At 42.9% G+C, this 25,356-nt stretch overlaps 1 protein-coding gene across 3 annotated transcripts in view; it reads left to right on the top strand.

Annotated features, from left to right (window-relative positions):
• Positions 1-25,356, top strand: part of NFATC1 (nuclear factor of activated T cells 1) — a 117,787-nt gene that overhangs the window by 85,133 nt on the left and 7,298 nt on the right. The gene's annotated exons all lie outside the window — the stretch shown is intronic.

A 25,356-nucleotide genomic window follows, 5' to 3' on the forward strand; every position in this document is an offset into this window, starting at 1 on the left:
AAACATATTTAACATTGTCCCATCCATAATGCAGTGAAACATCTGATATGTAAATCTCTTCACTGGTACTAAATGTTAAACTGCTCTACTTCAGTTGAGAAGTTTCAAATTAAAAATGGAGGCACATCTTTCAGTGTAATTTCTCAGTCGGGTGGCATCTGACATTAAGACTACGTTTTCTTCCATTCTTATTGTGGACTTGCTGCTGCTTTTTTTTTTTTTTTTTTTTTTAGCTTTTGTAAGATTCTATATGTATATGTATTCTACACGCACCACTGAAAAGTTAAAATGCTGTGATGAACTTGTCAGACTCTAGTTTCCAAAGATTTATTAGTCAAATGTAATAAAAGGGATAATCTGGAATTTGATTATGTGACCTCACTGAACTGTGATTTAGCACTTGCTGCTAAGTATCCCAGTAGTATTCTGGACCCTCACATTAATGCAGTGCGTGAGTTCCCTTCCAATAGCCACATAACTTTATATAACATACCATGCTATTTGAAGAAGAAATGCCTTTGAAATGGCTGCGTTGAAACTAATTGGTGCCAAGGAACATCTGAATGTGATTGTCTTTCAGGGAGAATTTAAAGACAATTCATTGCACTGTTTTTAAAAAAAGGCCATTTAGTCATTCTATTTTAAACAGCATGATACTCACTGAACTAGGATTACAAATGAATGTTTTGGAGCTTGAGTAGCAGCCTTTTGCTTTTCTACTCTAGGAGAATGGTTTTTCTTAACAGAAGTTATTACTGGTTGCATGATAGACAGGTCTAAGGAATTTTTCCTAATTAGAAGTTCAGTTCACTCAAGTTTTGCACAACACATCTTCCGTGACAAGTTTTTCTTCATGTAGCATGCATTTTTACCACATATTTATGCTGTAAGGAGCAAGATTTCAACAAACCAAACAAGAAATGGACACAAACCAAAACAAAAAGCCATGCCCAAATTCTGATTCTGAGAGAAACCAGAAGTTATCTATGGAAGGAAGAGAATACAGATAAAATCTAAACCTAGTCTGTAGCTGTCATTCTAGAAAAGGGCAAGAAATGGGCAGTCCTTCTGCCTTACCTCTCCAAAATCTAGCAACCGCTTCTCTGACAACACTATGAAAGCTGCCTTTGGCTGGTCTCTGCTGGAGAGATGGGACTGCAGCTCAGGGGTGAAGGGTGAAGCTCCTCAGCCCTGCCTACTTGAGGTTTCTCCTGGAGGAACAGAGGAACTTTGGTACCATGTGGTCTGAGAGAGAGGTTTGGGTTTTTTCAGCAATGCTCATTCTGACAAATCTGACAAAACATAAATGGTTTAGTCTTTACCCCCATCTCTCTTCCATCCCCTCTTCTGGACACACACGCACACCAGCCCTCTGAGAGATAATCAAAAGTAATTGTAGAAGCCACCATGTACCTCTGCACTGATACTTAAAGTTGATTTTGAAGATCTCTTCAGCTAGCCAAATCCAGATATACTTCCCTTTGGCATCCATCAGGCTATCAAAATCATTCTGTGGCTGACCACAAGAGCTATAGACCAAAAAAGAATTCATAGACATAACAGTCATGGTAACAACATATAATACAAAAAAAAAAAGAACTTACATAGTTCCAAAAAATTAAACACCACCAGTTCCCTCTAAGGGTGGTAATCAGAAATGGTAACCAGAGGAAGTCCCTTTTCTATGTCTCAGCTGATATTTAGGTTTGTCTCAGAGGACACACTGACAGAGCATAATCCATGTGAGCTGCCTTTTCCTATCTGTGCCTTGTCTCACTGCCTGAAGAAAAGGTAATCCGCTCTATGCTTTGTGTTGACAAAATGAAGCCCTTGTAGAAATTAGAAGTGGACTACTACTGTCCCCTGATTTGTCCCAGTATTTGGGCAGTTGAGAAAGAAAGTAAGCAGCAGAGGGGCTAAAGGCAGGAAGCATGTCTTCTGGGACTTGTGCTAGCCAAGACCCTCTGTTCAAACGATGCAGAGCCCCGGCATGCCTCAGACACACAGCACAGGAGCACAAAGCTGTGAGTCAGACTGGAAGCCCTTTTAGGTCTATGCTATATGCATTTCATGGAAGCAACCTTACCACCACCAGTGCAGACACCAGTTTCACATCACATTTCATCCGATGTAACTGCAGGCTCCCATGGAGAGGGTGGCCTCAGTCCATCTTGCTCTTAGCCACATGTTCTTGCTGCTTTCTTTGAGTCATATCAATTGATTATGGAGCAGCAGAGCAGGCTAATGGAAAATTAATGTGCCAAAACCAGCAAAACCCACATAGTTTTCCACTGGGTCAGCTCATGGAACCACATCCCCCGGGTCCAATAGCTGGATCCAGCCCACAAGAGGGGCAGGAAGCCTGTTGCTGTGGGTCAGGGAGTGCAGCGGGACTGCTCTGGGTGGCAGCAGCCCACCCGTAGGCCAGAGTAAGTGTGACTTGAAGCCACACCTGATGTCATCTAATCCTCCCCAGCAACTATCTAATCAACTCAGCCCATCTCGGTAAAAAATCCCCTTCTCATGCTCACCTGTTAGTTATGAAAGGATGATGTCTGGGCTGCCTTGCACAGTCTCAAAGAGCACTTTGGCCACTACAGTGACTGCCTGGAAACCACCAGTAATTCCTCCTGGTGTCCTGGTAGGTGTTCACGGAGATCTGCGCTGAAAAGGCAAAGCACTCCACATATGCAATGCCTCTGTACCTGGTGCCATTTCATTCAGACCTCTGGCCATAACTGTGGAATAAGGGAGAACGGGTTTTGCAGAGTGGCTCATATGGAATAGGAGCAACTCATATTTCATGTGCTTGATTTTTTTTTTGAATAGGAGCTTTTAAGCCATCGCCATTGTTTCTTGCTAGTATCATATCCATCTTTAAGTGTTTTCCTTGTTCGAGGAGTGGGTGGCATATCTGTGCTTTATGACAATATTCTGAAAAGCAGAATATCAAATCATACCCATGAGTAAGGGCAGTTACTCTTTTTTTTTTAATAGATTGCTGCTCTACCTCTTTATAATTTGTTGTCTTACCGATTTAGTTCAGATCCCTTCATACAGCATGATTTCAATTTTTTTCAGTATTTTTTCAGTCTTTGCACCTGTGATCAATATGAAAGCCAGAGAGAAGGCAGATGTACTTGACTGCTTTCCTTGCCTGCTACTCTATCCCTCTACCAACTCTTTCCCTTATCCCTAAAGTAGTGTAAAAGTAATGAAGTATTTTAATGACATAAAAAATTAAATTCTCAAAGCATCACTCCATTAAAAAAGTGTATCTTCACAGTGTCTTATAGCTATTTAATACCTCCAGTTCTACCTGCAAGAACTTATAAAGTGTGAGGTATAGACATCTAACATACTTATGGAACTACCAGACAAATAAAATATCTAACTGGTTATGCCAGATTATATTTGGTAAAATTTTCGTTGCTTGTTTATCACTTTGGGGAGGTTTGATTTATGTATCTAATGCATGTATTGCAATCTTGGAACAGGTATAAACAGAAATTTTTTGGTTTCAGCTTATGGGATCAAAGCAATATTCATTCCTTTTGGTCTGGAGTTTCTCCAAATATAGACCATCTATACTGCAGAGTATAGATGGAAAAAAACAGTCAGTGAGTTTATATAAATATATATCCTGTATATGACATTTTTCTGCTTTGGTAATGGTGGGCAGCTGAAGTGGTATCAAGGGAGCACCCAAAGAGAGTTCCATTTTGGCAAATAAGTTTCAGTCTTGGCAATCTTGTTTTAAATCAAAATCTACAGTAGCCACCTGGGCTACTCATTAAATGTGCTGTCTATTTCAGTATATGAATATATGATTCAACATTTAGCACATACTTAAAACTCACCCCGTAAAGTGATACCTGATATATTAATGGCTATGCTCTTGATATTGAAAGGTATCTGGATTGTATACCAGCACTCGTTTCAAATAATTCTGAGTTCAACCTCCTAACAAAGATTATGGCTGACTCCCTTTGCTGCTTTCACAGCGAATTTTGATTAAAAGCGGTTGAAATGTGGCATTTATGCCTGGTTTTGGTCCTCTATGGGACCCCATGCTCCTTTGCAGTGGGAGAGGGGGTGTCTCCTGTCCTTCCTGCCAGAAGCTCTTGCAGCAGCCTGCAGGGTGCTGGGGCACCCTGGCAGACCATGCCAGGGCTAACGCTGGCTCCGTGTGCATGTGCTACCCGTGCCCTAGACAGTGAAGGTTACATGACGTTCCCCTTTCAGATCTAACCTGGGAGCAGTGTGGGGTGCTAGGGTGGTGGATCTCACAGAGGATCCTTAGGCAGGCTTGAGGGACCTCTTCACTACAAGTTCATGCAGTAACTTCTTTTAAGAGAAAACATTTTATTTGGGGATCAATGAGTCTAATGTGCTGTACAGCCCTTTGAGGCATGAAGTGGAATTAGCATTGCCCAAATAGATGGCCAGTTTGGGGAAACTGCAAACTAATGAGAGCTCTTCCTGGTCCCTTGAACCAGTCATTCTCTCAAGGGAATGTGAGAATTTTCCTAATTTAAATCTCACTTTTGAACGTGCTCCCCTCTCTGGCCCTCTAACTAGGACTTGGGTCAAAAGCTGTGCTTTTGTTGAAAGCACAACTGCTTTCAACAGTTTCTGCTTTCTGCTCTTGAACTAATCCTGTTTCTTTTCTGTTGACCAGGGAAGCTCAGATAACTTTTCCAAATTTTAACTGCTTCTCTTAGTGGTAAAAGAAACCCCAAGCCAGTGGTGGTGGAGTGTAAGTTCACACAGCTTTCAGGATGTTCAGGCAGTTGGGAACTGGCCAGGCTCACAACAGGAGATGCTAAAGGTGACTTGAAATCACCTTTCTTATCCCCATTTCCCTTTCCTGGACCTAGTGTAGCCTGGGTGGAACAGAGACCTGAGCTCCAAATCTTTTCTTTCACCAGGATGGAGAGAGTTCAATTAGGCATGCTAATGCCAAGAAACATTTTTCAGGTTGTAACTGGCACTCCCACAAGCTATTACATTTTTTACCTGCAGCAGAATGACACTCAGTTGTGAAATTATTTCCTGCCGTTAGAAACATCAAAGAAAGTAGTTTTCAGTACAGACGAAAATGAAGCTGTTTCGAAAAAGCAAGGGGGAAACACATTGGTACCAACAGGAAAAATGCATGACTTATGTTCTCAGCAGATTGCGAAGTATATTGTACACGCTGTGATCCCATTTGTTATATTAGTGCACAGAACTTTGCAAAAGCAGTTTCTAATTGAAAGCAAAGCAGCATCCTGGAGGATTCTTTAATCAAGGTATGCTTGAGTACTGAAGCTGAAGAAGATCTCAGCTTCTTCAAGCTTTGCCTCGGTTCTAATCTCAACTTTTGAGATGCAGTCCCAGCCATGTTGAAATCGGTGGCATGCTCCTGTTGCTGGTGGTAGGGCCAGGTTTCCACCCGCCATTGAAAAAACTGTTTTGCAGAATGCCCTGAGTCCTGTACAGGAGCCAGAACTGGAATAACAATATCTGAAAGACAGATCTCTTGTCTGAAGCTTTGTATATTAATTCAGCCTCCTCCTCTCCACACGGATGCTTTCATAAAGGTCTCTATCCTGATCTTGACTTGATGGGATCTTAAATCTTTGTGTAGTAAGATGAAAATACATAGGCCTTAAAGGAAAGCATCTGATGTTTAGATACGTGGCTAACAGAAAGTATCAGAACCACATCATCATCTTTTTTAAAACAAGGAGGCTTTTGTTCTTGTGATTGTCTTTGCACAGCTGTGAGTTTTATAGCACCGTGCCAATGAATGCACTCATTGCAACTTTTATTTTACTCTGAAAAGGTAAATTGGGAGCATTAAGCCCCCAATAAGTATGTAAAAGTGGCAAAACCACAGGTAAAGTGTTACTGAAAGCTGCAGCCCTGCCAGCCATTTCATTTTAAACATGGCTCTTTTAAAAATAACTTTTGCAGTAAAAGCTGTAACTCCTGGATGTAATATGAGCTATTGCTAATGTCATTCCCATGAATTGCTTACAGTGTTGAACTGTTAGATGTCTGACAAGTCCATATATCTCCTATACGGTATATATGAAAGTTTTTTTGCCTCTAAACCATATGTTCTTTTTTTCACTCCTCTATATTCTTCAAATGCACGTGGTTTGGTGATATAGTTTATTTGAACAGGAACCATAGCAGACAGAATTATTCTTTTGCTGAAATGTATCCTTTTTCATACACCTCAGCTTCATGATTAAAGCGATTGGCTCTCGAGGCATTAAGTTTAGTCTGCTGCTGCCACAATTATGCCTTTGAAAACTCCTGAGTGCACTCGGTGATTTCTAGTAGTCCAGATGTCATTAGAACAACACGCAGGTAGTCTGCAAAGTCCAGTAACACTGTCTACACTTCGGTCTGGCTTGGGCAAGCTTTTCCCTCCCTCCCTCTTGGCCAAGCCTCGCAGCTCTGGGAGAAAACAAATAGCTTTCCTCATGGAAAGTTTTACTTCATCTGGCGTGGTGCCTGAGCCTAGACCCTCCTCGTCTCTAATGATGATTGAAAGTGTACATGCTACTGTGATAAAACATGCTGAGTCGTTAACATTTGGGACTTCGGTTGTACACGATGAGTAAGGGAGGACTGAAGTAATGCGTTCGAGTCAGACCTTTGGTGGACTTGCATGTCTGGGTTTGAGGGGTATCCTGTTACATGAAACCGCACACCCACAGGATCAGGTTTTGCTGTTTCTAGCAGGTTTGCTGAATTGGGTGTCCCTGGAGGCCCACCAGAAGAAAGCCCCCAGAAGAGCAGCAGACCAGACTAGGTGTCATTCCTGGTTTTCTCCATTCCCAGGTGTGCGGTTGCTTACAGAGCGGACCTGCCTATTTCTTAGCTGCAGTATGCTGAAATCTAGCAGCAAACTTTGCTTTCTTATAACATCACCACTTAGATTTCCAGGGAGGTCCTTGAGTCTTAGGCTTTCAAGAAGTGTCCGGTCCCTTCAGAGAAATCCTGAGTGCCTCCACCCTCACTCAGTGATGGCAGACACTGGCAGAGGGAGCAGGAGCCTGGCCAGGTGATGGGAAAGCTGCAGAAATGAGCCAGCAGTGCTTTGCAATATTTTGATACTCAAGAATATTTTTAGCCAACCCAACCCAGCATTTGCTTGATGTGCATCTGCACACACACCTTCACATTAAACATTTTGAGTCATTAAGGGTTCAGCTGAAGCCGTGTTGCAGCCCCTCTTTTCAGCGAAGAGCTGGCTTCGTGCTGCAGCCCTGCTAGTGGCTGTGCAGTGGGCTGGGGAAGAAGTCACTTTTCACTCCCATGCCTGATTCATTCTCCTATTTCCATAGTAATGGCTGCTGGCATTGCTGTTTCAAATGGTAAAGGTTTTGTGGATTATTTTCTGTAAGTTTTCCTTGGCCATTGGGGGAGAAGAAGTTGCTGTATCTGAGCTTTGGTAACATTTACATCTGCTTTTAAGCCTGGAGGGGTGCCAAGGAAAATATGTGGCTTGCAGAAGCACAAGCTTCATGAGAAATCTTTGTTCCGATGCGATTCATTTTAGGAATATGTTGTTTGTTTGAAACATTTCTGCTGAGCTGTGCAGTGTTAGCTGGTCAGGTGTGGCCACGTGGCTCGTGTACGGCTTCCGTGCTCTCGTGTCCTGAACCCATCCTGGCAAAACACTTCTGGGGAAGCTGTTTTAGAAAACCCCTCTTCTCCAGGGAGCAGAGTATCACACAGACCCCTGCTGCATCTCAGCAGAGCTGGGCTGAAGCAAGCCGCCGGCTCAGCCCAGCAAACACATACGTGTCAGAGGAAGCGCTCTCATGAGTAAACTCCCTGCCTTCACGTACGGAGCTCTTGGCTAAGCGCTAGCGAGCTGCAGTGCTGCTAGATCGCAGAGCAGCAAAGGGCCTGCCTCTGCTCCCGCTTAAGTCAATAACACCATTCCCTTTGGGTTTGTTGGGAACCAGACCAGGCGTACGGCTGGTAGTTAAAACGCATAATAGCTGCATTCACTGAAATCTGGTCACTGATAGACAGGCAGAGAGAGAGTCCTTTCTAGCAGATTTTCTAGCGTGGCACAATTGATTGTTTCAACTGCGTCTGCTGAACAACTTGGGGGCTCGGTCATGGGCCTGATAGCGGCTTGACCATCGCTGTCAAGAGCAGGCTGCTTGATAACCTGGCTCCTGGTCTTCCCTTCTCTCCGAGGGGCTAATGCTGATTGCAACCAAAGGGAGCACAAGCTTTCCACACCAAGGTTATCTCCAGGCTAGAAGGAAGCTTATGAAAAAAAGCAGACCCTTGAAACGTTCCCCTCCTCCTCTGTCACTGAGGAAGCCTGGAAAGTCTGGACATTGAAAATACCTGGAAACAGTTGGCAAGTAAGAAATACAGTAGGAAAACTATGGTCCTGTCCCTTGTTGGCCAGCCTGGCTGGGTTTGTCTGCAAACCAAGGAGCTGGACCAGCCCTCTGCCTGCTTTACAGGCTTCGCTTCGTCGGTGGGTCTTCTATATTTTGCACACCTTGAAGCCTACTGCAAGACAAATATCAGAAAGTGAAGTGAGATGGTGCTGCCAGTGTGTCAGAATTCCCAAACTGTATTGTCCCTGAGCACATGAATTGCAATATGAGCACTTGAACAGTCTTGAAAGGCAATGCTACAGGCTATCAGAGTCCATAATCAGTGGATTAGATTCTTTTGGTCCTTACATAGTTATAGCTCATGTTATCCAAGCATCCATGCACAAGAGCATTCCTCCCTTGCCTTGCCTCTGCACAACCAAAGCATGATTTTTCTATTTAATTTTGGCACTTCTGCAGCTGTATGGGAGTGCAGAAGACGAGAGTTGACTCTTCATGTCTGTGGTGTCCAGATTGCTCTTGATGTTAGATTTCTGTGAGAGCCAGGGCTAAAGATTTGTTCCACTTCATAACTCTTGTGATATTTTTGAGGTTGCAGAACAGGTATTGCAGTAGATATTGTGAATCAATTTTGATACCCTGGGAGCAGCAGTCAGTTCTTTTTGTAGTGCTTCTATGTGAAAATACGTGTTTCATTGTCACCTCATAAGCAAAATCTTCTGCAAATTACTTAGGGAGTAGAAAAAACATGATTTTGGGTCACAAGCCTTCAAAAATACAAAAACTGAAGAATATTTATTTTAACTTTTATTTCTATCCAGTATATGCAAATCCATGCATACATAAAGTATGTGTGTGCATATAAATGTGTGCGCACATACACAGACATATAGGTAATGAGCTGTAAGACTTAGTATACTAATTCTTTCGCTTCTTTGAAGTTGTGGTGGGCGAGAGTGATGTAAGTCTCTTCTACTCATAAATGACTTCTCTGAAAATCCGGCAGGTACTTGTTGAGTAAAACCTTTTAGAAACATGAGGTCAGGTGGAGAAGCCCATCCTGTGGACCTTCTGTTGTGCACAGTTTCTGAACTAAAATGCCCGCTGCACTCTGAAATCTGGCTCCATGCTGCTGCATGCCTTTGAGCCGCAGTTGTCACTGCTGCTGAACGTTTCTCAGGCATCTGAACTTTTGCTATACAGCTATTCTTTTGGAAGACTGAAGCAACTGGTAAAGATGGTCTCTTTGCTATTAGCTGGCTTTTTTTCCCCTGTGGTAACTGTGTTCCACCATACTCCAGGGTGTGCTTGGACTCAGTTATTCACTCGAGGGCTTTCACCTCAGAGCATCTGCATGAGCCATTAACAACTTCTCCAGGCATCTTCTCCTTATAGCAATATGTCTCTGGGTCGGTAGTACTGGGAGGTTCAAATGTACTTCTCAGTCTAAAAGGACTATGTGTGAAATTGTCATACAGAAAGAGATTAGCAAAGAAACTGGCCCTGATTTTTTTTCGATTACACATACTCTTGTTTGTTTTCTTTCTTCTGAGAAATTTCCTTGACTCATTAGCTGTTAACGGTTGTACGAGACAATACAGAGCTGTCCTTTGGGCCCTAGCAGTCAAAGGCTAGAACTTCCTGAAGTTGCTAGAACTGATGCAAGGCAAATTCAGGTTTTGCAGAAAGATATAAGGAGTGCAAGCGCTGGCTAGATGTACCTCACCTGGGCACTGCACAAGGTCTCTTTGAAAGGGGTCCCTGGAAGAACCACCAGTGATAGAGGTGGCCACTCTACTCCAGTCCCTGAGTTCCTAGGTAACTTTGAAAGAGTTCTCAGGGAGTTCTGGTTATTTTTCCTTTCACATAAACGGTACGTTAGCATGAGGAAAGACCTCATTGCAAAAGAAAAAGAAGCAAAACTGATTCCAGGGCAGAAAGTGCCATCAACCACAGGAAGACCATGCTTTTTGCATGAGTGGACAAACATGGCAGCAGTGGCTGCTTCAGAGGACTTTCCAGGAATTCTACCACTGTTTCCAGAAAGCCAGGCCGGACCTTTACAGGCCAGACAAGCACCACTACAGTCTGTTTAAACCATAGACTCACAATTGGGCATACTGTGTCAGGTCACCTGACACCTGCAAACCTCCATTGTTGCCAGACAAACTGCTGGTTTTCCCTATTTGGCATATAGCCAGAATTGTAGAGATAGAGGTGACCATCTCCTTTGCAGAGAGCTTAGACTTACATTTTTGTAACCCAGTATCCCACATATTTCACACTATTTCAATGGTAAACTAAAGTCCTAAAGAGGAACCAGCAGTGCTGAAGTCAAGGAAGGGTTTGCTGGAAGGAGGTGCTAACATGAAAGCATCTTCTTGCACTATTTTAGCGGCTAGTTTACAAGTCGAGAGAGAGCTGCAGCCTTCAGCTGAGTTGGTGCATACTTGATGGCAGAGTCAGATCTGTGTGACAGGACTCCAGGACCCCCAGTCAAAGTGGGGACTCTGCATGGGGCTGCACCCTGGCAAGGATTCAGCACAGCAGGGGATCGGGGCCCTCTGTGACAAGTGCAAGCCAGTGCTTGTGTGTATATACATTTATTCTGTTTGGAGAATGTACTAAAAAAAAATAGCAGCTTTCTCATGATGCTGTAGCACAGTTAGCAAGCATTTTAAAGTTTCAGTCTTAGAGTATGGCTGTGAAACTACCTGGTGGTATAATTAGAGTGAAAGAAGGCTTGAGAAAAAGAGAAATGAGAGGAAGGTTAAATATAACATCCCCATAAAAAAAAAAAAAAGATGAGCAAAGATGAATTTTGGAAGAAGAGGGGAAAAGGTGAGTGTGGGTGTGAGAGAGAGGAGTTTCTCTAAAACCGAAATGGTACAAATGAGTAGTGAAAGCCCAGGATTTGACTGCCATGGAAAAGTGTATCTAAAGAATACCTCACTTTGCCCTGAAATAATTTAAGTATAGAGAAAAATGAGAGGAGATGATGAAATGAGCAATGTGCTCCTTAAACTTACATATATCTGAGAAGAGAGTGTATCTGAGCAGTAAGCTCAAGTCAGAAGAGCCCGTCTGTGTGTCTGTATTGATCTGCAGTGAGGTGGCTGCGCTGTGCAGAGGTAGGAGGTTTTGGTGGCCTGGCTCCACTGGGGCAGGACCCTCAAATAACCCTGGGAGTTATTTCCATGCCCTATTGCCAGGTTTTCTAAGGAACAAGGAGAGAGCATCAGTGCTACCACTGGGTGGAGAGAGCTCCTGTAGGGAGCCCAAAAAGCTTGCAGAAATACGGTAGAAGAGAAGGGAGCGGGAAGTGCTCTTTAAGTAAATACAGTCACGTCACCTAAACTTAGTGAGAAATTTTTGTATCAGTTTTAAGATTTCTTTTGCAGTGTAACAGGACATTCAAGAAAAATCAGAAAATATTATCCATTGGCTCTTCCCCAGTTAGAAATGACCCAGAAAAAGTACTGCTTAGAAGGAGTAGAAGTGATCAGCCTTTGACAAGGCCGAGGAAGATTTGTAAAAGCTTGTTTTCAAGGTTATGTGATTGAAGAATAAAACAGGAAATCCCGTTACGTTGCAACTTTCAAAAGATGGCATTCAAATTACATTTAGGACATGATCCAAATGCCATGAAGAATTTTTCCATCAACTTCGATGGATGTTCTAAAACAGGATGTGTTAAATCAGGGGAAATAATAACAGAGTCGCAAGTCAATTAACAGCAGATTCACAACACATTATGAATCACTGTATTAAAGAATCAATTAGAGCCAGCTATTTAAATAAAGGCAGAGTAGTAGCAAAAAAAAATTTTGAACTAGAAAAAATTAGAACATCTGCTGAAGTTTCCAAAGCTATATTTAATATTAACTTGGGAAAAGCACCTGGACTGAATGGTGTCTCATCAAAAATTTGTAAGTGTTTCCAGACCAAAATCACTTGGATACTTTTTTTTTTTTAAAAAAAATCTTCTGCTCAACTAAAAGAGAACACTCCTCTCTAAACCCTTCCCTACTGCTGAATTTTGTTGTGGAGAATATCACCATCTTAAACCAGAGAAGCAACAAAATGCAAATGTTTCTGTATGATCCAGTTTTTTGTTCATTGTTAGGATCTGGTACCAGAGTGTCTGCCCTGCTGGCTGCTGCACACTAGCTGCACCTTCTGCCCCAGTGAACTGGTTTCCTGGAACAGGGCCTGCCCTTGTGTAAAAGTACAACTAGCTAACAGCGGGGTAGGCTTTATTATTATAAAGAATATTTTGGATTCAAGCACTCAGCACAGAGGATAGTATGGAAAGTGAGCAAACTTCTGGTAGAGATGCCATATTTCCCTCTGAGAAATCTACAAATGGGTGGACAATTTATTTGGTTGTTAGGTGAATATTCAGGAAAAAAAAAACCAACCTGCTTTTGAAATTTGAAGCAAACTTACTGTCTTTTTCTACTTTAGTCAGGAAGGTGGTAGGAGACAGGACTACCTGTGTCTGATCGTGTGAGTTGTGACCCTAAAAACGTTTTGTCAGCCAGCTAGAGATTAACTCTAGCCAGCTAGAGTCAACCAGCTGTATACCTGATGTTTCAATGGCTATATTTATGGTTCCTCTGATGATGAAGTCTAGATTTCTGCATCGACCAATGTTAATTTCTGTGCTATCTGTTAAGACCTTGTTTCAGGGAGGAGCTGGCAGATGTTTGTGACACCAAACGAGGCTGTATCATGCTTTCTGTTGTGCATGGTCCCCTGAGCAACGCGGGCCACCACCTCCCTGTGCTTATTTTCTGAAAAATGTCGGTGTTCAGAAAGTTGTCTGAAGACAGATTTAAATTTCATGTGAAAAACTTTCATTGGGGGGAAGCACCGCTGCAGGGGGAAAACCCCACACCTTGACACACTAAAATGATTGCAAGACTTCTTTAGACTGTCCAAGTAGGAATATTTCTCATAACATAGAAAAGACATCTAGATTTTACATTGCTGCTGCAAAATGAAAATCTTGGAGTGGGAGAGCTTACCTTTGGTTTTTCTTGATAGAGACAGCTAGAGTAAGTCAGCATAGATCCATCCAGATGTAGTGCAGCTGCACTGATTTCTATCTGTTCAGACTCTGTACCTGTTTACTTAAGAATAAGTGTACTAGCTGCAGGGACGATTCTTCTAGCTACATCCTTACGTGAGATTACCCCACTTTTAAGTACAAGCAGACGTTTCTGTGTATCTTTTTCTTTTCCTTCACAGACTTTTATTTATATTATGTTTCTGTATCTCACATGCCAATGGAAATCAGGAAAGGAAATTAATTTGTATGAATGGACTTCATAAATTTCATGATTTCCCAGTAATGAAATCCTGGTTTGCAGAATGAGAAATAATAGGGCTTTTCCAAAATATCTTAATCCTTGGCTATGATTAGTGGCATAAAATGAACCATTCTTTCCTATGTGTCTAAAGTCCAAGTTGTGCTCCATGTAGCTATGTGATATTCTTTCCAGTCTCATGTCAGTAAATAATTGCAGTGCTGCTCTTTAGTCTGTCTCTGACCTTCGCTATGCTTGCCTTTCTTGAACAAAAGCTGAGAATCATGACAGATTGATCTCCTTCTGTGATCTGATCCAGTCTAGTGTGAAAGGAAAGTTCATTAATCCTACTCCCAAATTCCTTAACCTGTTTACCATAAATGTGTTACTCTATAAGCGTATGTAATACAGCACAGGCATAACAGTGCTTAAAACAGAATTAGGCAGTACCTCATATTTGCTAACTACTACTACTTTTGCAGAAATACAAATTCACTTTCTATATATTGTCAAGGGTGACTTTTTTGTTAAAAAAAAAGAAAAAGTTATTTTAACTAGTTTAGGGTTTATGAGTTTAGGCTAGAATATTCTCTAGTCTGTCTAAACTTGGCCACTTTGTGTAATTCTAGTTGTTACTAGCTGACCATGAACCAAAGATGCTTTGTGTTTTAAGGAGCCTCTTTTGGGGATGGGGAGAGCCAAGTAGCTCACTGTCATCTTGTTTCAACAATTAAAAATTGTCAGCTGAGCTGTGTACTCAAGCAAAGCAAGGATTTTTAGGCCTAGAGAAATGGTTTAGAATCTAGAAAAGAAAAACCACATGCTACTAAAACCCTGTGTATGGTTTTCCATTATTCCCTGGAAAGCAGGTAGGGCTCTAGGATCAAACTGTACCTCTGCACATGCACATTAAAAGCAACGCACTGAAGTAAACACAGAAATGCGGTTGTTCTCTTTGAGTGGTAGGAGTTAGAAGCAGGTCTGTTGCCATCAGAGAAGTTGTGTATGCTTCAACATTCAGGCAAAATGAAAGAACAGATCTACTTGCCAAATAATCTTTAGGGAATAATGAGCAAAGTAGGGTGTTTACAATGCAGTGACTCATTCTTTCCTGCCAAGCCATCAGACCTGTACCTTGTGCATTTGTAGACCACCTTTACATACCTGCCTGCGTTTAATAAGGACTTGATGCAAAGCCCCTTAAAATGAATAGGAATTCTTCTGTTGTCTTCTGTGCTCCAACTTGCAATCATGAGAACCTACCACTTGATGCTCTTAAAAAAAGTCCTATGTTAAAAAAAAAAAAAAAACAAACAACAAAACAAAACGTGAAAATCTCTGATACTGGGAGAAAATTTAAGGGCCCAAAAGTTGATGTAGACATAAGTTACAGTTCCCAAAGTAACTGTAAAAGATTATATTACATTAATATGTAAAGGTTAACGGCACATACAATAATCTGAAATACTGTCTGTATTGTAGTGTTGATGGACTTGCAGGGTTTTAAGAACCCTCATTTTTGTTGTTTGGGTGTGCTGATATTTAAAGCAATGTTTGTGTTGGTTACAAGGCCTTGGCCAAAGGATTCTTAAGGAGCCTGTCGTTCTTGCACATTAAGTAGTGGGTAAGTATATTTCGTGTGAATGCTGCATGCCTGTTTCTGTCCCCCTTTATGCCAGAAGGAAAGAGAAATTTCTCTCCTGGAGTAGTTGTCGTACAGGTATGTAAGGTCCCTTTGTGCCATTTTGGAGGTCTCTTGAGTTGCTGTACTCTTTCATGAGGTCTGTAATGAGACAATGGCAATGCTGCACCATGCATTCTCCATAGAAGATGGGATAATTTCAACAATTTTCCATTTTCTGTAATGTTTTTCTCTGAAGTGGGGGACCTTCTTTATGTGTGCAGAGCTTTCTTTTGCAGCTCTTCATAGATAGCCATGACCAAGAGAAAGCATGAAAGCTTCTAGGGCAGAACATTCATCCTCGCTTATCTGGCCCTTGGAGACATTAGCTAATCGAGGCACGATACTCCATACAATAGGACAAGTGCTGTAAAGCTACCTCTGTTATCCCAGTGAACATGGAGACTTATCATTCCCATGGCCATTCTACAGTATTTGTTTTCTTCTGACAACAACATCCACAGCCTACAGTGCTATCGACTCCAACAATGAATCTGATGCCGACTCTGTGTGTTATCGGCTCCCTAATAACTGTCTTTTTTTTTTTTTTTTTTTTCCCACCCCATTTGTGAGAATTTGTCCCCTGGAGCTCTTCTCTATCAGGCCCCTGCAGCTGCTGTTATTTTAGATATGGCAGGAAGTAGGTACCGGAAAACAGCGAGAGCTCATAGCACTCAGAAAAATCTAGAAATTCCTCTGATTTACCCCAGGCTCTGGCTCCAATCAAAGCCAGTTGCAAAAAAAAAAAAAAAAAAAAAGGAGGCAGGCGTGTGTCAGCGGGGGGAAGGCCCAAGCTGACAACTGTCTCTGGCCAGTTTTAGCCATCCCCTTCTGCAGGGAACCAGGGGGATGCTCCCCATGGTCGTGCGAGCCAGGGAGCGCTTGGCTGGGAACGGCGTTCCGTGCTGCCCAGCGTGGCAGAGCTGGGACCGGCAGGTGGGCAGCCCCTCGCCAGCAGGCGCTGCTGCCAGCACCCTCCCCCGCCAGCCAAGAAAACCCCCTCTCACCTCCCTAGGGACATGCGTTTCTAAAAGCTCATCACTTTTTTACACTCTCCCTTCTCGTGTCCGATGTGCGCCTAAAGCAGATCAGCTTACCCAGTCGACCGGCAGGCTCCCATAAATGCTTTTAGCAGCACTTAGCAAAGGGTGCCAGCCAAAGGTACTGGTGGAAAGTCACTAGAGCAAGAAACTTGCATCACTACTACTAGTATTATTATTATTACTACCGCTATTATTCTTATTGTTATCATTTTACAGCTCAGATGGGATACTTCTTAATCTGCTAAGCAAATATGTTTTTAGCCTCTTTGAATACCTTTTAAATAAGGCTAACTCTGGAGATTACTTCTGAAAGAAAAGAAAAAAAGAAGAAATGATAAAGAAAAACACCTCCAAAGCTTTCAGTTCAGCAAGCGGTTTAGAAAAGAGACACCACCACCCCCATATACAAAGACATACACGGAAAAGATACTACCTTTAGAACTGGTTTTAATAAAGAAATCTTCCTCTTTGACACAGCAGATAAGGAGGAAGATGTCCGCCCACAGACATCTCACACCATTAGCAATCTAGTTAACATCTGTAAATGTTTTAGGGGAAGAAATTACACTTTGAGACATTTCTTTTGTAATTACAGGCTCCAGATGAGATTTGTTAGAGCAGGGAAATGTATCCCATAGCGACTGATGTCAATAGCAAGCAGTCCCTAAAGCCAGCCAGGATTGGGAAAGCCATGCTGTTTGCTGCTCTTGGCACTGCTCCCTGCTTTCACAATGTCAAACTTAGAACCGCCTTTATATGCACTTTCCATTTTTTTTTCCACAGTAGCTGTTGCCAGCAAGCTGTAAACTACCGTATATCACTCAGATTTAAGAACCTAAACTTTAAAACAAATTAAACTCTTGTTGACATTGTAATAAAAATCAGAATCGAACTGAACAGCTCAGTAAAACTGCACTTCAATTATTTTATGGATTTAAGATTGTTTTCTAGGATTCCCAGACTCCCAATACAGCAAAGTTATTTCCTCTTGGCAGATGTCTGGAAAAAAAAAATATCATTGAATGGATAAAATTATGTGGCAGACACTAGGTTGAAGCCTAAAGGGAGGAAATGGTGTCTCCCCAGCACCTGTAAATATTTGCTCTGTGTCTTGACCAGAAGAGCCTTTCGTCCGAACTTTGAAAAAAAATCAAGGTATTTATTTTGTGAGTTTTTAAGAAAATAGAATTTTCATCTGTCAAAACCCAGTTCCTACCTAGGTGTTTTTGTGGTTTTGAATGAGAACGGCAAATACGGGTCTGACCCACCCTTCAGAACCATGTCCAAATGCAGGTAAATGCATGCAGCACACGAGTGCTTCCAGTCGCTGGCCTCTGCTTATCTTTAATCTCCCTACTTAGCAGTTAATGTTGGGTATTCTTTTTATGGTTTTTTTTGTTTCCTATTCTGTAAAATGGAAACAGAGGTTTCCATCCGATTAATTGCCAGGTTTCCATTCTTTATAATGTTTCCTCTCAAAACAGTTTGGAATGAAGGTATTTCAGAAATGTGTGTAGACGGAAGCTACTGGAGATAATAATTTGTTTCATGTAACCGTGTTTTACTAAAGGTGTGGTGCATGAGAAAAGCTGTTGCGTGGAGCAAACAACAATTAGCTTACGCAGCCTTTCACCAAAGCCTTTGTTGCACTTCACTTTTTTTCTTTCATCACATCAGTGAAATGTCCTTTACTGTCCCTAAGGCCCCAGCCTGAAAAGTGTTGTGTTCCCAGTGTCTTCAGTGAGAGCTGAGAACGCTTGCTGGGTCGTGTTGATACCTCCTGTCACAAGGATGCTTCTGAAGATTGAGCCAGATGTTGCACATCTGCATGCCCACAGCTAGGTCTCAGGGTCTGCATGCTTCAGCTGAACTCCCCGGGGAGTGGGGAGCCACCTGTCCCTCCGAGCAATGTGTGGTTGTGTGTGTTTTCCAGAGCTGCTGTGGTAGGCTCCATGTATTTGCTTCCTGATCTGAATTGGCTGACTTGACCCAACTGAATCTCACGTAAGCAGCCAGTTTTCTTCACTGTATCATCAACAAATTTTTTAAAGCTACTCTTGAATTACTGTTAAAGCTCTTCCCACTCTGTTGCCTTGAGCACCTCTCAAAGTGCAGGCCAAATACCTACTGGAGTTTGGATGAGCTGCCAGATCACAGCCCAGGCCATGGAAGCACCCTGTCATTTCTCAGCTGTTGAGAAGTGAGGGGTTTGGAGTCCAAGTACTCAAAAAGAGGCAGAAAAGAAGTCTGTTGCACACTGTGAGAGGTTGTTTGGAAAGCATAATGCAAACATTTTGAATAGAATTTCAGGTCCTCAAGTGTGCTTGAGAGATGAGTGTTGTACGCCTGTGTTTCTCAAGTGCCTTTTTCCTAGTTGTCTACTGTTGGCCGCAGGTTGCTGTGCTTCGTTCTTGGGGCAGAATAAATTTCCTCTCTAGTGGAGAGCACTGAGCTTCAGCATGGTTCTTGTGTCAAGCACTGAGCTGCAAGGGGTTTCTTCTTCCCTGGGAGCCCGGCTGTGATCCTTACTGAATTTCTGCAGCCGTATCTGGTGTTTTTTCTGTTGACATTGCTCAGTCAGTCCAGGCTAAGGAGCCGTTCTGCAGCTTAACACAGTATGTGGGAAAGGAGAAAAGAGGAAAAGACATTTTGCCATGTTTGCAGCTCTGTCACACTGGGACCATGTACAAATAAGAGTATTCTTCCAGCTGCTCTGATTTGAGACGCTTGCTATAGGCGGTTTTAGCATCCAAGGATTGTTGGAGTCCAGCAACTGTCCAGACGTGGTGGTTTTCTGGGGAGAGCACCTACTAACTCCCAGTGCGTGGTTTCCCCACGATGGCCCAGCTTGCATTGATATGTCTCCAGTGTGCCTCCATTAAATCAGCCTTTGGATCAAATCTTCCCAGCCAAACTGGATGGGAGTTTTGTCATCACAAGGTCTTTATCTAGTATAGTTTGTGAGGTGCAGAACCAACACAAGAGTATCATTAACCACTACCAGTGCTATTCTCCAAAGAGCCACAACAGAGATGACGTGCATTCCTCCCTGAACTCTAGCATTCTTCAGCAACAGATGCCGCCGTGGTTAAAATAAAATCCTGTGGCATTACATACAGCTCGCATTATGGTGGTGGCCAGGTCATCATGCCACAAGCAAATTTATCACATGACAATTTGCCTTCATCATTTTTTGGCAGGCTGTTTGCAGCCACTAGTGCAGATTCCCAGAGCTAGCCCTGCTTCTGTGCCCACTGCTGAAGGTTAGCAGCCGTGTTCCATCACAGAAGGATTTCCCCCATCTAGCACATCCTTTCCCAGCCTAGCCCCCCAGGAGGATCATAGGTGGATTTCTCTTCCCTTATCAAACACATTAAAAACTTTATTAGCCCCACCCAGCCTTTCGCTTCCATCGAGCAGCAGTGTGGCCGCTCACTGAGTCATCTCATGGACATCATTTTATCTGCCTGAGCAAAAATGCTGTGAATTAGGGGTTAGCAAACAAAACGCAGGCCTCACCACAGCCGACATGGGAAAGTGGCCCAACAGTGGCTGCCCTGCAAAGAAGCACATAGGCACATCGTGTATTGTATACGCAGCAGCATCCTAGTGTTGTCCATGCCTTGGTGCCCTCTTTGCTAGATGATGTGAATAATAGCATTGATCTCTATTTAGCAAGTGCTTTAAGGTTTGCTGATGAAAAGGGCCATAAAGGAAAGAGGTGTTGATGATGGTGATGATAATAGGGCAAGTAGGATCCATATAAAAAAACCCCAAACCTCTCCTTGCTCAAAAAAAGATCAGATGGACCCTGTTTTAACCTATCCTCAAGATACTTTTAGTGTTGAAACTCAATGTTACTCTTACTGATGTTGGTCAGACTTTAAGGCTGGTGGAGTGGAAGAAGATCTGAGTCTCTTGGCCGTTCTCTGCCAGGGAAAGAAAAGGGCACTCAGCAAATAATCCTGTGTGACCCAACGTGCTGCTTGCTTTCTCCCATTCATTATTTCTTTGCTTAATTTGATATGCCCAGCTGCACATGAGCTGTTTTTTTACAAACAGCAGTGCAAGGTGGCTCATTTTGGAGGATTCCAGATGATCACTAGGGGCCACACTATTATTACATAAAGTCAATTAAAGAGCATACGTGCACATCCCATTGATTTGATTTAGAACTAACAAAAGCTTCAGTAATGTGCAATTACAAGAAACTTAATGACCCCTTTATATTGAATGCAACTTCTGTGGCACCTAATATGCTTTGATGAATTGCTCATTATGTGCAATGTTGGAAAAGCTTCTAAAAAGATTAATAATTGTATAATCAATAGAGAAAATCAGTCTTATTTGGCTTTTTTTAAACTCTGAAATCAGTAAGTCATAGAGATTATGGATCTTCTCTTGCTCCCTTTTTCCTCCTGTACCCCCAGAATTTTTTTTTTTCTAAAGCTAATCTGTCACTTTACCAGCATATGGAGAAACCCCTTCTTGTGTTATGTGGAAAGGCCTGGCCTGGTACAGGATTGCCATGTGGGGTCCAAAGGCTGCCAGCAGAAATCACTGGTGCTGGGCTGGATGTGTGCACATGGGAGGCTCCTTGGGCAGGGCAGGAGGTCCCCAAGTAGCAGCCTCCAGCATTAGGCTGAGGGCTTTGCAGCATGGTCCAGACCCATTCCCCCTCTCCCATTTACTGCCTGTAAGCTTCGGGTGCTGCCAGCTCTTGGGACCATCAGGTGGGCTTTAACCTTGCACCTCTAGCCACAGGATACTTGGAGACCCTCGTGTCTCAAGTGTTGCCCACACTGCGGTTGACTGCTAGTTGTGAGGTGCAGCAAACCTTGTGGGATGGGATCAGAAATATGAGAGTAAAAAGGAAAAAAGGGAGTTTCATTTCTGTTACATTCAGGGTTTAATAAATACTGCCAGTGATGTCTGGAGGCTAAAAAACAGGCAAATGCAGCATTGCTTTAGATTTGTTTAGATTTTGAATCCACTATCCTCATGCTTCAAGGTGTGATTCATGAGTTTTGAACACCGGGAGTCTGACAGCACTCTTTTGCTGTTGGGCACTAAACTGGAAAGTAAAAATGATCACCAGGATTAGTTTGTATTACTATATTTCTTAATGTGGGGGCAAATTTCTGTTGTCTCTAGCAAAGCAGTGCGTGCTCTTCCTTATTCCTTTCTGACTGGTACCCACAAAGCTTCCAGCAGTACCGACCTCAGGTTTTGGCTGCCTTAGGTAGTAGCATTTGCGTAGTTCTTCTGTCATGTGGAAATTTTGTGTAAAACGTAAAATATGTCTGTTTTGTTTCCCTTACAGATGCTCTTAGGAACGTAAACACATAATTTTGGTTAAAATGTGGTTTATTTGTCCATTGCCCAGCCCTACCCTCACACGCGTGTGTATGTGTGTGTCAAACGTGGCTTGCATCATACCGGGGCAGATCCTGCAGCCTCTGCACAGCCAGCCCAAACCCGAGCCGCTCCAGGCAAGGCTGACCTCAAATGAGGGCTACTGAAAATTCCTGTTGACTCTCTGACTCTTTGGTATAAAAGCTAAGCCAGGTTGAGTGCAGCCACACTCAGACTGAGTATAAAAATGAGCTAAAGTTTAGGCCCCGGTGTGTTGGGAATCACTGCAGCTCGGCTGATTCCTGTGCTAATTCCCAGCAGCTGGGGAATTCATCCCTAAGTGTTTGCAGAGCAAGAGACGCAGGGCGTTCCCAGGGTTGCATATGGGAGGGATGAAAAAAATCCAAACCCAGGAGTTTTGGTGTGATAGGATGGGACTCATTTAGTCTGGGCACCTAGTCAAGAGCCCCAGTTAAATTACTGCCACACAGTGCTGTCATCGCACTGCAGCGAGGAACCTTTCCCATTAGCCCTCCGCAGCGCAGCCGCTGTGGGAGATTTTGCATTATTTGGAGTTGTTCAGCTAAATAAGGCAGAAGGTAGAGCAGGTAGGAAAATGACTCCATGTTAATGGCTGTCGTGCAAAACAATACCATCCATCGTGCCAAGCTGATGTTTGTATGGGAGGATCATGTTTTATTAAAACCTGCTACTTGTTGTCACTCACTTGCTCCACTGTCCTATTCGCTGTCTCCAAAAATAGCATGCCCTGTGGTGGTGTCTTATTATGATTAAACAGATAAAAATAAGTTTAAGGTTTAAACACATCCAGGACACCTGAGGTAATACAAGATCTGACTTCTTTATGGAACGTGTGAAGTTATATTTTCCATTGCTTCACAAGACTTGTTTTGTTTGGTTTTTAATTCAGTAAGCTTTAATGTGATCTATAGTTTCACATTACAGGCTGGCACCTCAGGAATTTGTATCACTATTTTCTGAATTTTTCTCTTATTCACAGGACAATACTTACTAGCTTTGAAGAAAGATTTTTTCTAAGCCCTACTTTTTTCAGTGATTCTTAATAATTCTATGTTGTTTTTTGCAGCTTTCATATGGCAGAAAGGAGTGCTGCTTATCAGGAGTGAGGAATTAGGTATCCTGATAAAAACTGTAGGATTTTACTCATGTGATGCAGTTTATACCAGGAGCTTCGTTTCTTCACTTGCTGTATATTTGTCTATATTTAGCCATTTTCCTCTTTAAGTAAAATCTGTACACGGAGATAAGGGAAAACGTTTTTCCTCCTGTGTTTCTACTTCCTCTGCAGTCATTTGCAACTTTGAATTCCTCTTCAGTGATGCTAGTATGTGACATTTCATCTGAAATGAAGGGCACAGGAGCCTGGTAGAGCACGATGTGGCATCACTGGTGGAAAAATCCGAGGGCAGTAATTATAGACAGCAAAGTGAACGAAGCATTACTACAAGTAGCGTGGTGTCAGCATCAAGCTCATAGACTCACTCCAGAGTTATGTTTCCCTGTCCCTTTTCATATGCTGAGTAGTGACAGCGTGGTCACAGCTGTACCCAGTGGAGAGGAAAACACAGTCCCCGGTCCACGATGCTTGCAAGCAGTGAGCTGTTGCCAACAGTGGAAATTCAGAGCACTTAGGGGTATGTCTGTGCTGTGTAATGAGGTCTGTGGAGCGATCCCTGTTCTGGGAGATGCTGTAGCTGTACCGACCTAGTAAGGCTTGACCTGGGCTAGTGAATTCTGCTGGAAGGCAAAAATGATGAGCCCAATTTGGCTTTCAGCCCAGTTTTGCTTTCAGGACTGCTATTCTTTTTTGAAGATTGCTCAAATGTGACACCTAGCCGTGCAGTTTCACCCATGTCAAACCTGGTCCAAACGTGGTATCCAAATGTGGTATCCAAACATGGCACCACATTGCTTGGGCAGTTACATCCGTCTAAAAGATGAAGCATTATTGTCCAGAGACAGCAGAATCTAGGCATAATTTCTCATAGGCTTTTCACACACGTAGCTTGAAAGATGCAGCTGGTATTACTTGTATTTTCCATGACACGTGCACAGTCAGAGCAGGTAGCTTTTGTTCCTTTTTGGCAAGAGAGCATTACAGCATCTGAGCCTCCTGCTTTGGTTCTGCTCCATGGTAGAGATGATGGCCTCTACCAAGCAAAGCAAAGCAACCAAGCAAAGGTTGGTTGGTCAGCTGTGGAAAAAAAGCTTGATGTGACCCTGAAGGCCAAGATATTCTGGGACATGCCATGTGGCTCGTCCTATTGATAAGGAAACCAAAAAGCATCCTGAAAGAACCGAGCTGATGCTGTCACTATTTATGCAGTGACAGGGACACATGTACACGTCCAGTGAGTCACAAGGTGTCAGCTCTGCGCAAAACCTCTCAGTCCCCTTTTGCTTCAACTCTGTCACGCCCCTTAAAAAGGAGTGGAGCAGAGAGCTACGAAGCTTGCTTGTGAAAGAGAAGCATGCAGTTAGAAAGGGGAGCAACAGGATACACCTCACAGCTCTGTTACTCAGTCTTCTTGTAGAAACCTCTCCGGGCCACTGCTGAAGTGGATTGAAGTCAATGGAAAGACAGTCGTTGACTTCCGCAGCCTTTGGTGTGCTGTGTGAGAGAGACTGCGAGACAGTGGCTTAACCCGGCCAGAAACTGGAGCCTTAATGCTAGTGCTAACAAAGTGAACAGAGATGGGATATGTTTTCAAAGTGCCAGTGTTCCCTCACAAAACTGTAGACTCAGCTCTGACCACGGCTCTCAGCCCACCTTCCATTTTTTCAGACTCTTGGGAGCATTCGCCTTTAGGAGTATGAAGCCTTCCAAGCTGTCATGTTTGTAGGCCCAAAGAGCTCCCCAGTTGTGGAAACCCCCACATATGCCTTCTCCCCACTCCCTGCACCACTGACCTTGCAACTTCTTTGATCTGAATGGGATTGATATCTGAGCTGGAAGGCAGAACTTTGTCTCAGAAGAGGAGGTATTTTATTAAAACAAAAGTCCGCAATGTTATCCGTATTAGTAGTCAGATACAAGGGAAACGGAAGACTGCAGAAATTTAAAAGTTTCGCCAGTTGATGGGATCCATGTACAGCCACCAAATGTTAAAAATATTCCATTTCCTATGAAGTTCACATCTATATATGGAACCCACATTTGCTCAGATATATCTGGTTGTCCTGTTCTGTGCAGGAACCCAAACTGTTGCATCGGTAAGACACTGATTTTGCTAATTAGTAAAGCAAAAATTTCCATTGCAAGGGCATTTTAAAGCAAAATTAAATACAAGAAGAAAAAAAAAACTCCTTATTAAACTAAAATGTGGTATAACAGCTCACCACATCCTGCTACTGTGGCATCTGCTGTTTAGCAAAGGACAGGTTCCTCTTTCAGACTCCATGACAGGTAGAGAGGTCACGTGTTACCTGCATTTCTCAGCACTATTATTTTTTTGACTCTCTGTCAGTGGAAAAGCTGAACGTGACAATGGAAAATATCAGTTGAGGGAAGGCATTGTGGGGAACTGTAGGTGTTAGCTATAAAAGCGACAGTG

The sequence above is a fragment of the Phalacrocorax carbo genome, chromosome 2, assembly GCF_963921805.1.
Source record: "Phalacrocorax carbo chromosome 2, bPhaCar2.1, whole genome shotgun sequence".
NCBI classification, from domain to species: Eukaryota; Metazoa; Chordata; class Aves; order Suliformes; family Phalacrocoracidae; genus Phalacrocorax; species Phalacrocorax carbo.